The sequence below is a fragment of the Anguilla anguilla genome, chromosome 1, assembly GCF_013347855.1.
Source record: "Anguilla anguilla isolate fAngAng1 chromosome 1, fAngAng1.pri, whole genome shotgun sequence".
Classification (NCBI taxonomy): domain Eukaryota; kingdom Metazoa; phylum Chordata; class Actinopteri; order Anguilliformes; family Anguillidae; genus Anguilla; species Anguilla anguilla.
In genome coordinates this window covers 69,363,406-69,375,747 of record NC_049201.1, presented here as the reverse complement: position 1 = coordinate 69,375,747, position 12,342 = coordinate 69,363,406, and the positions used below count along the sequence as shown (strand labels likewise).

At 47.8% G+C, this 12,342-nt stretch overlaps 1 protein-coding gene across 1 annotated transcript in view; it reads left to right on the top strand.

Moving 5' to 3' along the window:
* Positions 1 to 3,075: 3,075 nt before the first annotated feature.
* Positions 3,076 to 12,342, top strand: part of LOC118211893 (cingulin) — a 36,049-nt gene continuing 26,782 nt past the window's right edge. The window contains 1 exon segment of the mRNA XM_035389460.1: positions 3,076 to 3,284. The gene's annotated coding sequence lies outside the window, so the exon portion shown is untranslated.

Sequence of the window (12,342 nt, the reverse complement as noted above, 5' to 3'; positions counted from 1 at the left end):
AACTGAGAGAGTAGGGGTATGGGTTGGTTCAAAATGAGGAAGGGGTGGAGGGGTAGTGCGTGGGAGGAGGGAACAGCTGCAGGCGGCAGCCTATTAATAGTAGGTTATTAGTTCAAAGCAGTGTAGTCATAAGGTATACTTTCAATTAACTACAAATACAAATTACACCTCACATTCATAATTAAATTACTTGCCATCTTATATTTATGTTCGTACTGTGTTAAACATAGAATAAATATGCTATACAAAATAATACAATATGATGCGGCTACCTAATTAAACTATAAATTCTTTTCATGAAAACCAGCATTTCATAGATTTTACATTTATGACTAAATATTGCAGGTTAAAAATTAGTTGTGTATGTCAAACTAATTGAGTAAGTGCAATACATTCATTATCGTCTCACAGCATTGCTCTTGAAAGGGGAGGAATGCTGGCATAGCCTACTGTCTTCCTGGGTCAAATGGGGACATATGTTGATGGTAACCTATATTCAGACTAAAAATCTCTAGTACAGGTTAAGTAGAGTTGCTGTAGGCCTCTATTTTAAGTTAGGCAGTTTAAGATTAGGCCATTCTTTATTATCAGCAAATACAAAATTACAATGACCAAGATCAGAGACAGGCCAAACCTTAGGCTTACCAAAATCAACTGTTTGGAACATAATTACGAAGAAAGGGGGCAGTGGTGAGCTTAGTAATTGCAAGGTGCCAGGTATGCCAAGGAACACCTCTACAGTTTAATTCTCACCATAATGAAGAAAAACCCACAAACACCTGTTCGACAGTTTTGAAACACTCTTCAGGAGACAGGTGTGGATATGTCAGTGACTATTATCCGCAGAAGACTATATGAACAGAACTTCCAAGGTTACTCCGCAAGATGCGAATCACTTGTTAGCCACAAAAACAGGATGGCCAGGTTACATTTGGCTGAGAAGTACCAAAAAGGAGCCAGTTCTGGAAAAAGATCTTGTGGACAGATGAGGCCAAGATTCACTTCTCTCAGCGTGATGGCAAGATTAAAGTGTAGAGGCCAAAATAAACCGGCCAAGATCCAAAGCAGCTCCCCCCCTCCTTCAACTGTGAAACATGGTAGTGGAGGTGCTATGGTTTGGGCATGTATTGCTGCCACAGATACTGCCTTACTTGTCTTCATTGATGATGTAACTGCTAATAGCAGCAGCAGAATGAATTCTGAAGTGTACAGAAGCATCTTATCTCATTAAGTTCAACCAAATGCCAGCATAGTCTTTGGACAGCACTTCATTCTACTCAAAGACAATGATCCCAAACATACTGCTAAAACAACAAAGGAATTTTGCAAAGTCAAAATTTGGAAAATTCTCAGTTACCCAAGTCATTCGCCCAATCTGAATCCAATTGAGCATGAGTTTCATATTCTGAAGAGAAAACTTAAGGCATCTAGCTCGTGATGGCTGCAGTTCAGACCTGTCAGTGACAATACCCAGTACCTGGGCTGGTGATGTCCATGGGTCACAGACTTCAAGCAGTCATTGCATGCAAAGGATATGCGCAAATTTCTAAACATGACTACTTTCATTTACGTAACAATAATATGTCCAAAATATTATGGTGCCCTGAAATGGGAGCTATGTATAAATGGTGCTGCAATTTCTACTGTCTACATGTTCAACTGGTCATTCAGGTCAAGCTGAAACAACATGACCAGGAATATCATCACATCACATCTCAGACAGTCCACAGAGGGATTGGGGACAGCACCACAGGCACTCATTTTATGCTTAAATTCAAAAGCATGTAATCAAGCTTTGATTGGCTGTCAGCTATGTCCGTTACCTGTCTGACTGAAGTGACTCTTGGCTCTTGATGGTATTACAGTATGTCAGTACAGCATGTAGGCTGGCAGGCTGAAGCAATGACTTTCAAGATGATGCACAGGTGCCCTGTGCACTGATCAGCTAATTACCTCACACTCAAATACTTCCGCTGTGTGCTTAATTTATGATAGATCTCCCAATCTAATGAAAATATGGCTGTATAAAAAAATGCAAGCATGTGCAGATACAGTATTTCTCAAAAGTATAATAGAAATTCAATAACTAAAAATGTATTTTTTTGTTTGTTTTTGGAATAAATCAATGGCCTGAGGCTGAAGAGCTATTTATTTTGTTTCTGCGATCTATGTGGTTGTTTATCTTGAGATTTGAATATCTGTTCTTCTGTATTATTGTAGATTTTTGTATATCATGTTGTACATGTTGGATTTTAATATTGTTGTGATGTTATATGGCTGCTACCTTGGCCAGGTCTCTCTTGTAAAATAGATTTTGATCTCAATGGGACCTCCTGGTAAAGGTTTAAATAGAATTTGTATTCAAGCACTGAATTCTTGAAAGTTGGTCATTTGTACTGGTTGATTAGAAGCAGTCCTTTCAGCATCTTTTAAACTGGTTCCCTCTAGTGGTGTCTGTAGGGAACAGTCCTCAGTGGGGAATAGATAATGAATTCTGTGTTTTTTTTTTTTTTTAAAGATAGTAATTATACATTCCTTGTTTTGCATGTGCGTTTTAATTTTTTCATTCGGCTAATTTGTGTTGAATAGTGGCGTTGGTTATAACATCTGAAGTTGAGTTTGAGACATACTGTTTATTTTAGCTGTAAGCTACGCATTTTACAGGTACTCTCTTAATATTTACTTCTTAGTAGTCATCCATACCAAGGAATGTATCAAAACAATGAATAATTAAAGAATGTTAAAATTAATAATTTGACTTTGACATGTATATTGAATATATATTTCTATAGAGCGAGGGGCTCCTGCTAAAAAAGAATGTTTCGCTACATTTTAAGAGAGGAACAACATAAACGTTTTAAATTAATTCCTGAAGATTTTATGAAGGATAATTAATGATGGCTTTTATTAATGGCCCAGACGCCAACCGGAGACCTACCCCTAGCGTCAGTTATAACAGATTGACATAATTGCCACACCAATATGCATAGCAGACATGACTTAGGAGGTACCACCTACAAATTTGTTCTCAGCCAATCGAATAGTCCCTAGAGGCACCGATGGGCGGGATAATTCCGTATCGGTCTGAAAGGTAACAGGTTGTACGAGCGAAGCAATTTGGGTCCGTTCAATAAACACAAAAAATTACTCAAGTGGACTTATTTCTTTATTGAGTAACACTGAGTATTATTAAACGTACAGTTCACCAGACGGAGGATCACTAAAGCGGACCAAGCAGCAATAAAGAAATTAGAAAAGGATTTAGACTTCTTTGACAGCAGCAGGTATGTACCCTGAAGCTAGCCAGCCTAGCTAACGTTAGTTGGCTACCAGCACTACACAAGCGCGCCGATTACGTTTAGCCAGCTAACGTTAATCACTAGTCGGTAACCTGGTTGCCGGTAATTTATTTTCGAAAGTGGTCTTTGTTTTTTTAACTTTTAATTCACTTCATTTATTGTGTAAAGTTTTTTTTTGGTATTTTCAAATGATCTGTTTTTAAATAATGTTTATATGGCTGGTGTTTCACGGAATGTTTTAGCTGACTAGCTGCCTAACGTCCTCTAGTCGCTAGTTGGTTAGATGCCTTGCCAGAAATTAGCTAACGTTAAGTAGCTAGTAACAGACTGGTAGGAAAAGAGTGCTGCGCTTAGGCAACAGAGCAGGTGCAACACCTGTGGCGCTCGCGAGATGCCTCTAACTAGCAACCTTGATTTAGATTTGAAGAAGGAATTTAGTTTGCATTGCTAGCATAGTTTCGCTGGGGAACTGTGAGAAAGAAAATCGTGTTCATGTCAGTACTAGCCTAAGTTAACGGTAGACTAGCGAACGTACTCGTTATGCAGCTAATAAAAGTAATTAACTTGGCTATTTTACACAGTAGCATGATTCCAGCTATGTATGACGCCAGCTGGATCGCTAAGGTTAACTGTATGGGCAGAACACGATGTTTTATCATAAATTGGCTGTTGACATAGCTAGCTAATGTTTCCTAGTGAATTCGGCAAGGTTCATTGCATTGTCTCGCAGTTGAAAAAAAAGTGTTGGAAACGATTTTTAAAAAATCAGATGAATCCCAAGATCATTTAATTTCTGTCAGCTTCAGATGAAAGGTTGACTGTGCCAGAACACATCATCCGTATCAAGCAACCGAGCCTGGTAACGCGAGCCAGAGTTAGCTACCAAGTTTCAGTTGTAGTCTAGCAGGGTCGATACTGGTCAGCTATGAGCGTGACGCATACACGATACCGAGAACAGCTCATTCTTCACTGTAACATTTTCCCAGATAACGTTAGCTGGCTCCAGACCTGTCAGTAAAGTCTGTTGTGGCGTGATGTAGACTACTTGGACAGCTTAAAGTTTTTGTAAACGAGTCCGGAACGTTAATATATAAAAGCGTTCAATTTAATTTCAGCTTTTTTCAAAACGTTTTTTTATCACTACACGGCCTATTTATTTATGTTGATGTAGTTGGTGCAAAGTGAGTGTTTATTTCATGCTCGGGGCGTATCTTTACCACGTTAAAGTTAATGAGGTTTTGTTATTGTGAAAATGTCACCTTTCATCTTGAAAGAATTCATTCGTGCAGGTATGGCAGTATCCGCAAGGTGTTTACAGTGTCGCGTGGAATGTGTGGGTCTGCACGATTGCTCCGTCCCACATTTCTATATGGTGCTGTTTTGAACTATTTGGCAACCCCAGGGTCCCTTTTGTAATGCCAATGAGGCGCATTTGAATTGGAGTGGCAAAAGAAATGCTTGTTTGTCTGAGTGTGAAAGAAAGTGAAATGGTAAGTCTCCGAGAGCTAGAGTACATGGAGAGTGCGTAAGTGATTGAGAGCTAAGTGTAATGGAGAAACAGGGTTCTAGAAAAAACAAAGAAAAAATAAAAATAAAAAAAAACTTTTTCCTCAATGTAATGCTCAAGTCACACACACTGTCAACGCCACCAGTGTCATATAAAATAGCAATGGGCTCTTCTCTCAGTGTCAAGGAATAGAAGCAGAAAGATCAGTGCCATGGATGTTATTGTCTGATGGCATTTCTGTATGGAGAAGCATGGCCATTTCTTATGCGAGTAGCAGTGATTGTGGGGAGACCTGGAGAGTGATTTGGGGACGGTTAGAGATGCAGTGGGAGAGCTTACTGCGGGGAGAGATGAAATCTTTCTGTGCCTCTGCTACTTCCCAATTCTGTCCGCTTTTAATCACACGTTGAGTTCTGCTTGTCATAGAAAATAATTAGAGCTCAATTATCGTTAAGGAAGGAAAATTCCATTTTGAAAAGTGAGGGATTTTGAATTGAATGAGAGCCTCTGTGTCTTGGGACCCTTTTTCCATATTGTCCCCGTTGCCAAGGGCCTTGGGGCATCAGGGTAGAATAGAACAGCCGCGCGCTCCTATTGGTCCCTTATCAGGCTGTTATTCTAAAAAAAAAAAAAAAAAAAAACAGTAAAAAGAATTCTGACCGATGATGGGAAAGTTTTCTGCGGTGACCGGCAGGGCAACATGAAAGGAGGACGGACAGAATGTCGGTCACATGCCCCGCGCTCGTTTTTTTTTCCTGCCACTCATTTGGGCAACGTGCAGTGAGTGGGAAACCTGTAGAACCCTACATTCCAGAGCCCCTGCGCATTCCTCCGTGTCCCGCCTCATTTGCACTCTTCCTGTTCTGGATTAGAGTGGCACGGCACAGCTCCTCAGGCTTCTAATTCGTACTGGCAGTTTGCCTTCTGAGCCGGGCAGCCGCGGTGCCGGGAGGTGCTGGTCGCAGAACTGGGAGGTGCTGGTCGCAGAAGAGGGCTATGCCAGTCACAGAACCGGGCGGTGCCGGGCGCAGAAGAGGGCTATGCCAGTCACAGAAATGGGCGGTGCTGATCGCAGAACCAGGGTGTGCCAGTCACAGAACCAGGCTGTGCCGGGCGCAGAAGAGGGCTATGCCAGTCACAGAACCGGGCGGTGCCGGGCGCAGAAGAGGGCTATGCCAGTCACAGAAATGGGCGGTGCTGATCGCAGAACCAGGGTGTGCCAGTCACAGAACCAGGCTGTGCCGGGCGCAGAACTGGGCTATGCCAGTCACAGAACCGGGCTGTGCCGGGCGCAGAAGAGGGCTATGCCAGTCATAGAACCGGGCGGTGCCGGGCGCAGAAGAGGGCTATGCCAGTCACAGAACCGGGCGGTGCTGGTCACAGAACCAGGCTGTGCCGGGCGCAGAACTGGGCTATGCCAGTCATAGAACCGGGCTGTGCCGGGCGCAGAAGAGGGCTATGCCAGTCATAGAACCAGGCTGTGCCGGGCGCAGAAGAGGGCTATGCCAGTCATAGAACCAGGCTGTGCCGGGCGCAGAAGAGGGCTATGCCAGTCATAGAACCAGGCTGTGCCGGGCGCAGAAGAGGGCTATGCCAGTCACAGAAGAGGGGTGTGCCAGTCATAGAACCGGGCTGTGCCGGGCGCAGAAGAGGGCTATGCCAGTCACAGAACCAGGCTGTGCCGGGCGCAGAAGAGGGCTATGCCAGTCACAGAAGAGGGCTATGCCAGTCATAGAACCGGGCTGTGCCGGGCGCAGAAGAGGGCTATGCCAGTCACAGAAGAGGGGTGTGCCAGTCATAGAACCGGGCTGTGCCGGGCGCAGAAGAGGGCTATGCCAGTCACAGAAGAGGGGTGTGCCAGTCATAGAACCGGGCTGTGCCGGGCGCAGAAGAGGGCTATGCCAGTCACAGAAGAGGGGTGTGCCAGTCATAGAACCGGGCTGTGCCGGTTGCAGAACCAGGTGGTGTAAGGTTCTGCTCTGCCCTCCTCCCAGTGCCCTTTAATTCACTCTGTAATCGCTCACCGTTGCAGTAGAGCGCCCGCTGCTCAGTCATACCAGGACAAGCTGGCTCCCTTCTCAGACTCAAACCAAGGTGCATGCCAAATTAATTTAGAGGGACACGTGCAAATTCTTGGCAAGGGTCGGGCTTGCGGTTTCGCTGTTTAAACGCTGCTTATGAACCATTTATGCGTTCCTGTCAAGAGCTTACAATCCTGAGCCATAGGTTACAGTTTAATAGTTTAATAGTCTGTTTTCTTTTCCACCATTTTAATTTTATTTATGCTAAATCAATGTATTCTACTGAATGCATTTTCAGTCAGTCTCTATCTGTGGTGCTTTGCTTAATTTGTGCTTTTGTCAAGCTCACTCTCCCCTGACCGTTTATTTAATACATTTTAGAGCCGGGTGCATAAACATCAGTAGCAGCAGCCACACGATTAAACGCTTTTGAGGGCTGCCATGACCGTGTTAACCTGTTCTACAGCAACGCAGTTTTATCCTGAGCCACGAACAACCGTTAGCCACTGCCACAGCAGCACGGGGTATTCCTGAGCCGTGACCTACCGTAATTTCGGGGGTTTTTTTCCCCACTGGAGGAGAAGGGGTGAGGGAATGGGCATCAAGGGGGTCAGTGTTCTCAGGCGGATCAGTCCAGTACAGTGTGCTGACTTTCCAAAGCCAGACCCTCCCCCTCAGTCATTCTTCCGTTTTTGTCATTCCGGCAGCAGTGTTTAGATAAGCACCGGTGCAGTTTTCACATCAGCTTGGGCGTGAAGGAGGGTCGGAGTGAGCAGGTCATGAGGAAAAACGAGGGCAAACTGAGAAAGTAAGAGGGAACCGCTCGTCAGCCAGTCCTGTGGAGTCCCTGTGTGCATAACGCAGACAGACGGACAGACACAGACCCTCAGACAGGCGGACAGACACAGACCCACAGACAGGCGGACAGACACAGACCCTCAGACAGACGGACAGACACAGACCCTCAGACAGGCGGACAGACACAGACCCACAGACAGGCGGACAGACACAGACCCTCAGACAGACGGACAGACACAGACCCTCAGACAGGCGGACAGACACAGACCCACAGACAGGCGGACAGACACAGACCCTCAGACAGGCGGACAGACACAGACCCGCGGACAGACAGACAGTCAGACAGACAGGCGAGGGAGAGGACGCGATGCGTTCCCAGCATTGCTGCCCTCGTTTTCTGCTCCACATCATTCGGACAATCGGACGGGGCTCAGCCCCCCCCCTCCCCCCCCCTCCCTGCAGGGCTCGCACTGAGAGACACTGGGCTGTACTGTTGTTTATCGCTGACACACTGACACACAAAGAGAACGGCCCGGCTGCTCTCTGCTCAAGAGGGCTCTGCCAGTCAGACCCGGGGGGGGGGGGGGGGGGCTCTGCCACTCAGACCTGGGGCACCAGAGCGCACTGCGCTCGGCTTCCAGGTGCTCTGGAGGAGCAGAGGAACGCTCAGCGCCCTTCACAGCCCGCCTGCAGCCAGCGCTCCCCCTTGACCCTGTTCTGGAGGGGCTCTTTTGTCGGGGCGCTGGCATTTCTAAAGGAGGTCGACAAAGCGGCGTACAGGAGACCTTTGCCCCGCCGACGCGTTCGAGAGATTTCCCAGGAATGGGAAATTCCACAAACGCCGTATTGTCCAAATACTAAAGGCTTATGCGCTGAGGCAGATTTGTTCCTGACACAAAGGCAACCACGTATTGAGCCTGAAAAACAGTGCTGTATGCAAAACGCAAGTAATTAAAGTGTATTATGAATGCATGTGTATTCATATGTATACTCCAGTAGTTATCCAGTAAGTGTGACTTCTGTTGTTTGGGCCAGAAGAAGGTATGGCTACCTGACTGTAACTCTCAAAACTGCGCGTTGAAAATCTTTCAACAGAGGGTCTGTTGAAATGAAGGCTACTGTTTGCAAACCCGTGTGTTTGGATCATTTCAACAAAATACCGCTCTCAGATCACAGATTGGCGATGGGATTTGCGTTCATAACAGATCTTTAACTGTGACTCGTCTGCTTTACCTGTCATCTCACCTGGAGAAAGATCATCATCTGGGGGAGGGGCTTGTTCAGGCCTAGATGTTTTGAAACAAATAGTCCCCCAGATGCAGAGTAGGGGTTAATGGACTGACGGAGCCTGTCCTCATGTCTGCCTTTATTATGGCACCACAGAGTCTTGTGCACAGTCAGATCCCCAGAGCTCATAAGGGAAGATAAGCACTACTCATAGGTGAGTAAGCATTACTTTATAACAGACCATTGGCCTGCTAGTGTCATCTGACCCCAGCGTGCTGTGTGCTGTGTCATCCTTTACTTCGCCTAACTGAGCACATTACCTCGCTTGCGTCCTCAGGTCTCCTCTTAATAACTAATGACGTGTCCCTGCGCTGTGTCGTTCTGTGGTGCACTGCCTGTCTGAGATGAGCTGTTCTGTGGTGCACTGCCTGTCTGAGATGAGCTGTTCTGTGGTGCACTGCCTGTCTGAGATGAGCTGTTCTGTGGTGCACTGCCTGTCTGAGATGAGCTGTTCTGTGGTGCACTGCCTGTCTGAGATGAGCTGTTCTGTGGTGCACTGCCTGTCTGAGATGAGCTGTTCTGTGGTGCACTGCCTGTCTGAGATGAGCTGTTCTGTGGTGCACTGCCTGTCTGAGATGAGCTGTTCTGTGGCGCACTGCCTGTCTGAGACGAGCTGTTCTGTGGTGCGTAGCCCAGCGGTCGGGTTAGCGTGGGGTCCTGAGTTTTCTATGCAGAAAAATAGAGCCAAAATGCAGGGGGCTGCGGGGGGGGGGGGGGGGGGGGTGAGCGCTGCATTCACAGACATCCCATGGTCATTTTTTTAAGATGGCAACGGGCGTTGACCCAAACTTGAACCACAACAAAATAATTGCTCCTAAATTTGTGTCATTTATCGATCGTTATAATCGCAGAGCCGTTAATAGCGTTGCGAGATTCTGAAGAAAGCCATTAATTTGAATGAAAACTCGAAAGCGAGATGTCGTGCTCTGGCCTGCTTACTCAGCACGAGTAAATTAGAACAGAAATCACTCCTTATTTTATTTTATTAGCCTGTGTGACAAGAATTTGTATGGCCAAACATTATTTTGTAGCTTCTTCTGCTAATCCTGCTGTTTCGTCCTACTGCTGTTGCACGTGTCATAATTAAATTAAGAACGACATACAGGTTATTATTGTTTGTTGGCATATTAGGGCAGAAACAGTTATTTTTTTATCAGCGTACAAGTGAATTGGCGTAAAACGCAGATTTTGAATAGTCCTGTCTTCCAAAGACGCAGCATTCCGTGAGCTAGCGTGACCGCTGATAGCCCTCGCTCTGAGACATGCCGTTCTGTGGTGCGTAGGCCTGAGATAAGCTGTTCTGGGATACGCAGTCCTCCGGTGTGCCGTTCGATAGCGATAGTGTGCAGTTCTGCAGTGTGCTGCAGGTCTGTGTGCTTTGCGTCGCACGCAGCACATAGTTTACCTTTCCCTCAGAGCCAGAGTTGTCTTCCCAGGCACAGCTGACAGTTCCTGAGAGGGAAGGGGGGGGACTGGTGCAAGGTGTGGCTCGGACGTGACGTGACCGTTATCAGCAGTGCAAACTGAAAAGGTACTGTGAACTGAGAGGCTGAGACTGGGGGGGGGGGGGAGGGCGCCAGGGGGAGGCGCCAGGGGGAGGCGCGTGTGCTAATGGGTCGGGAGAAACCGAGGAAGGGCAGAGAAATGAGATAAAGTATTTACTGAAGCCCTTCTGCTTCAGCAGCGCTCACAACCTTTGGTTTAATGGAGCGTGTTGTGAAATCGTTTCGGGAGCAGTGTCACTGTTAGTCACGCCAATAAAGCTCTCCTGACTGAAATTGGGCGCGGAGCGCAGGAGGGAAAGAGGAGGGAAAGAATGCGGGAGGAAAAACTGAAGTGGCACAAAGTCTAAAGATGGAGAGTTTGCTCAGGCCAGGTGACGTTATCAAGATATGAACAGAAGTACGTTTCGATCAGGACGTCTGATGAACAGTTTTAGTTGTTGCTGCTAACGGTAGTAATGGCAGGTTATTGTACAGTTATTTAAAACTGAAACTGACGCACATGCAATGCAGTAGTAAATGGGGCCACTGCTTACAATGTCCAGCTGAAGTGCTTGGAGTGACGCGCCCCACAGGACAGAATGAAAAACCTGAACTTGCAAGGTGCACCCGTGGCCAGGATAACCACAAAGCAAAACTCATCTGGTCATAGCATCATCCCAGGAGGGAGGGGCTTAGTGGTCAGGGCTCATCCCATCACCCAGGGAGGGAGGGGCTTAGTGGTCAGGGCTCATAGCATCATCCCAGGAGGGAGGGGCTTAGTGGTCAGGGCTCATAGCATCATCCCAGGAGGGAGGGGCTTAGTGGGCAGCTCATAGCATCACCCAGAGAGGGAGGGGCTTAGTGGGCAGGGCTCATAGCATTACACAGGGACGGAGGGGCTTAGTGGGCAGGGCTCATAGCATTACACAGGGAGGGAGGGGCTCAGTGGTCTGGGCTCATACCATTACTCAGGGAGGGAGGGGCTTAGTGGGCAGGGCTCATAGCATTACACAGGGAGGGAGGGGCTCAGTGGTCTGGGCTCATACCATTACTCAGGGAGGGAGGGGCTTAGTGGGCAGGGCTCATAGCATTACTCAGGGAGGGAGGGGCTTAGTGGGCAGGGCTCATAGCATTACTCAGGGAGGGAGTGGCTTAGTGGGCAGGGCTCATAGCATTACTCAGGGAGGGAGGGGCTTAGTGGGCAGAGCTCATAGCATTACACAGGGAGGGAGGGGCACTAGTGGGCAGAGCTCATAGCATCACCCAGGGAGGGAGGGGCTTAGTGGGCAGGGCTCATAGCATTACTCAGGGAGGGAGGGGCTCAGTGGTCTGGGCTCATAGCATTACACAGGGAGGGAGGGGCACTAGTGGGCAGGATTTCTCCCTCTTTGTGGCGCAAAGCTAAGCTAACTCCTCCTCCTGAGTTGGACGCCTGGTGTGTGCCTGTGTCCGCTGGGAGCGCAGGCTCCTGTGCTGCAGTGACTGCGCAGCTCAGCCAGCGCCCTGCAGGGGGGGAGAAGGCGCAGCCGCCGGCTGCTCGCTGCTCCGGGATCAGCGCTGGAGCAGTAACGGGAAGTGACAAAGCGAGTGGCAGCTCCAGCGCTGTGTGCAAACAGGCAGAAACAGGACCAACGTGTTTTCAGGCCTGCACCGCGGACAGGAAGGTGCAGCGGTGGAGAGAGTGGGCGAGAAAGAGTTAAAGGTGGGAGGGAGGGAGGGAGGGGGGACAGAGAGAGAGTGAGAAAGGGGAAGAGGGAGGTAGGGAGGGGGAGGGGGAGGGAGGGGGAGGGAGGGGCAGAGAGCGAGATAGTCCAAGTTAATAACTAATCAAGGTCACAAGTAAAGAATGCCAGAACAGTGGAGCACCCCAGGCAATGAGGTAAATACCATCAGAGCCAAGAGCCATAATCCACTGGGCCAGCTCCCAGACTTCCTCATTCCATACC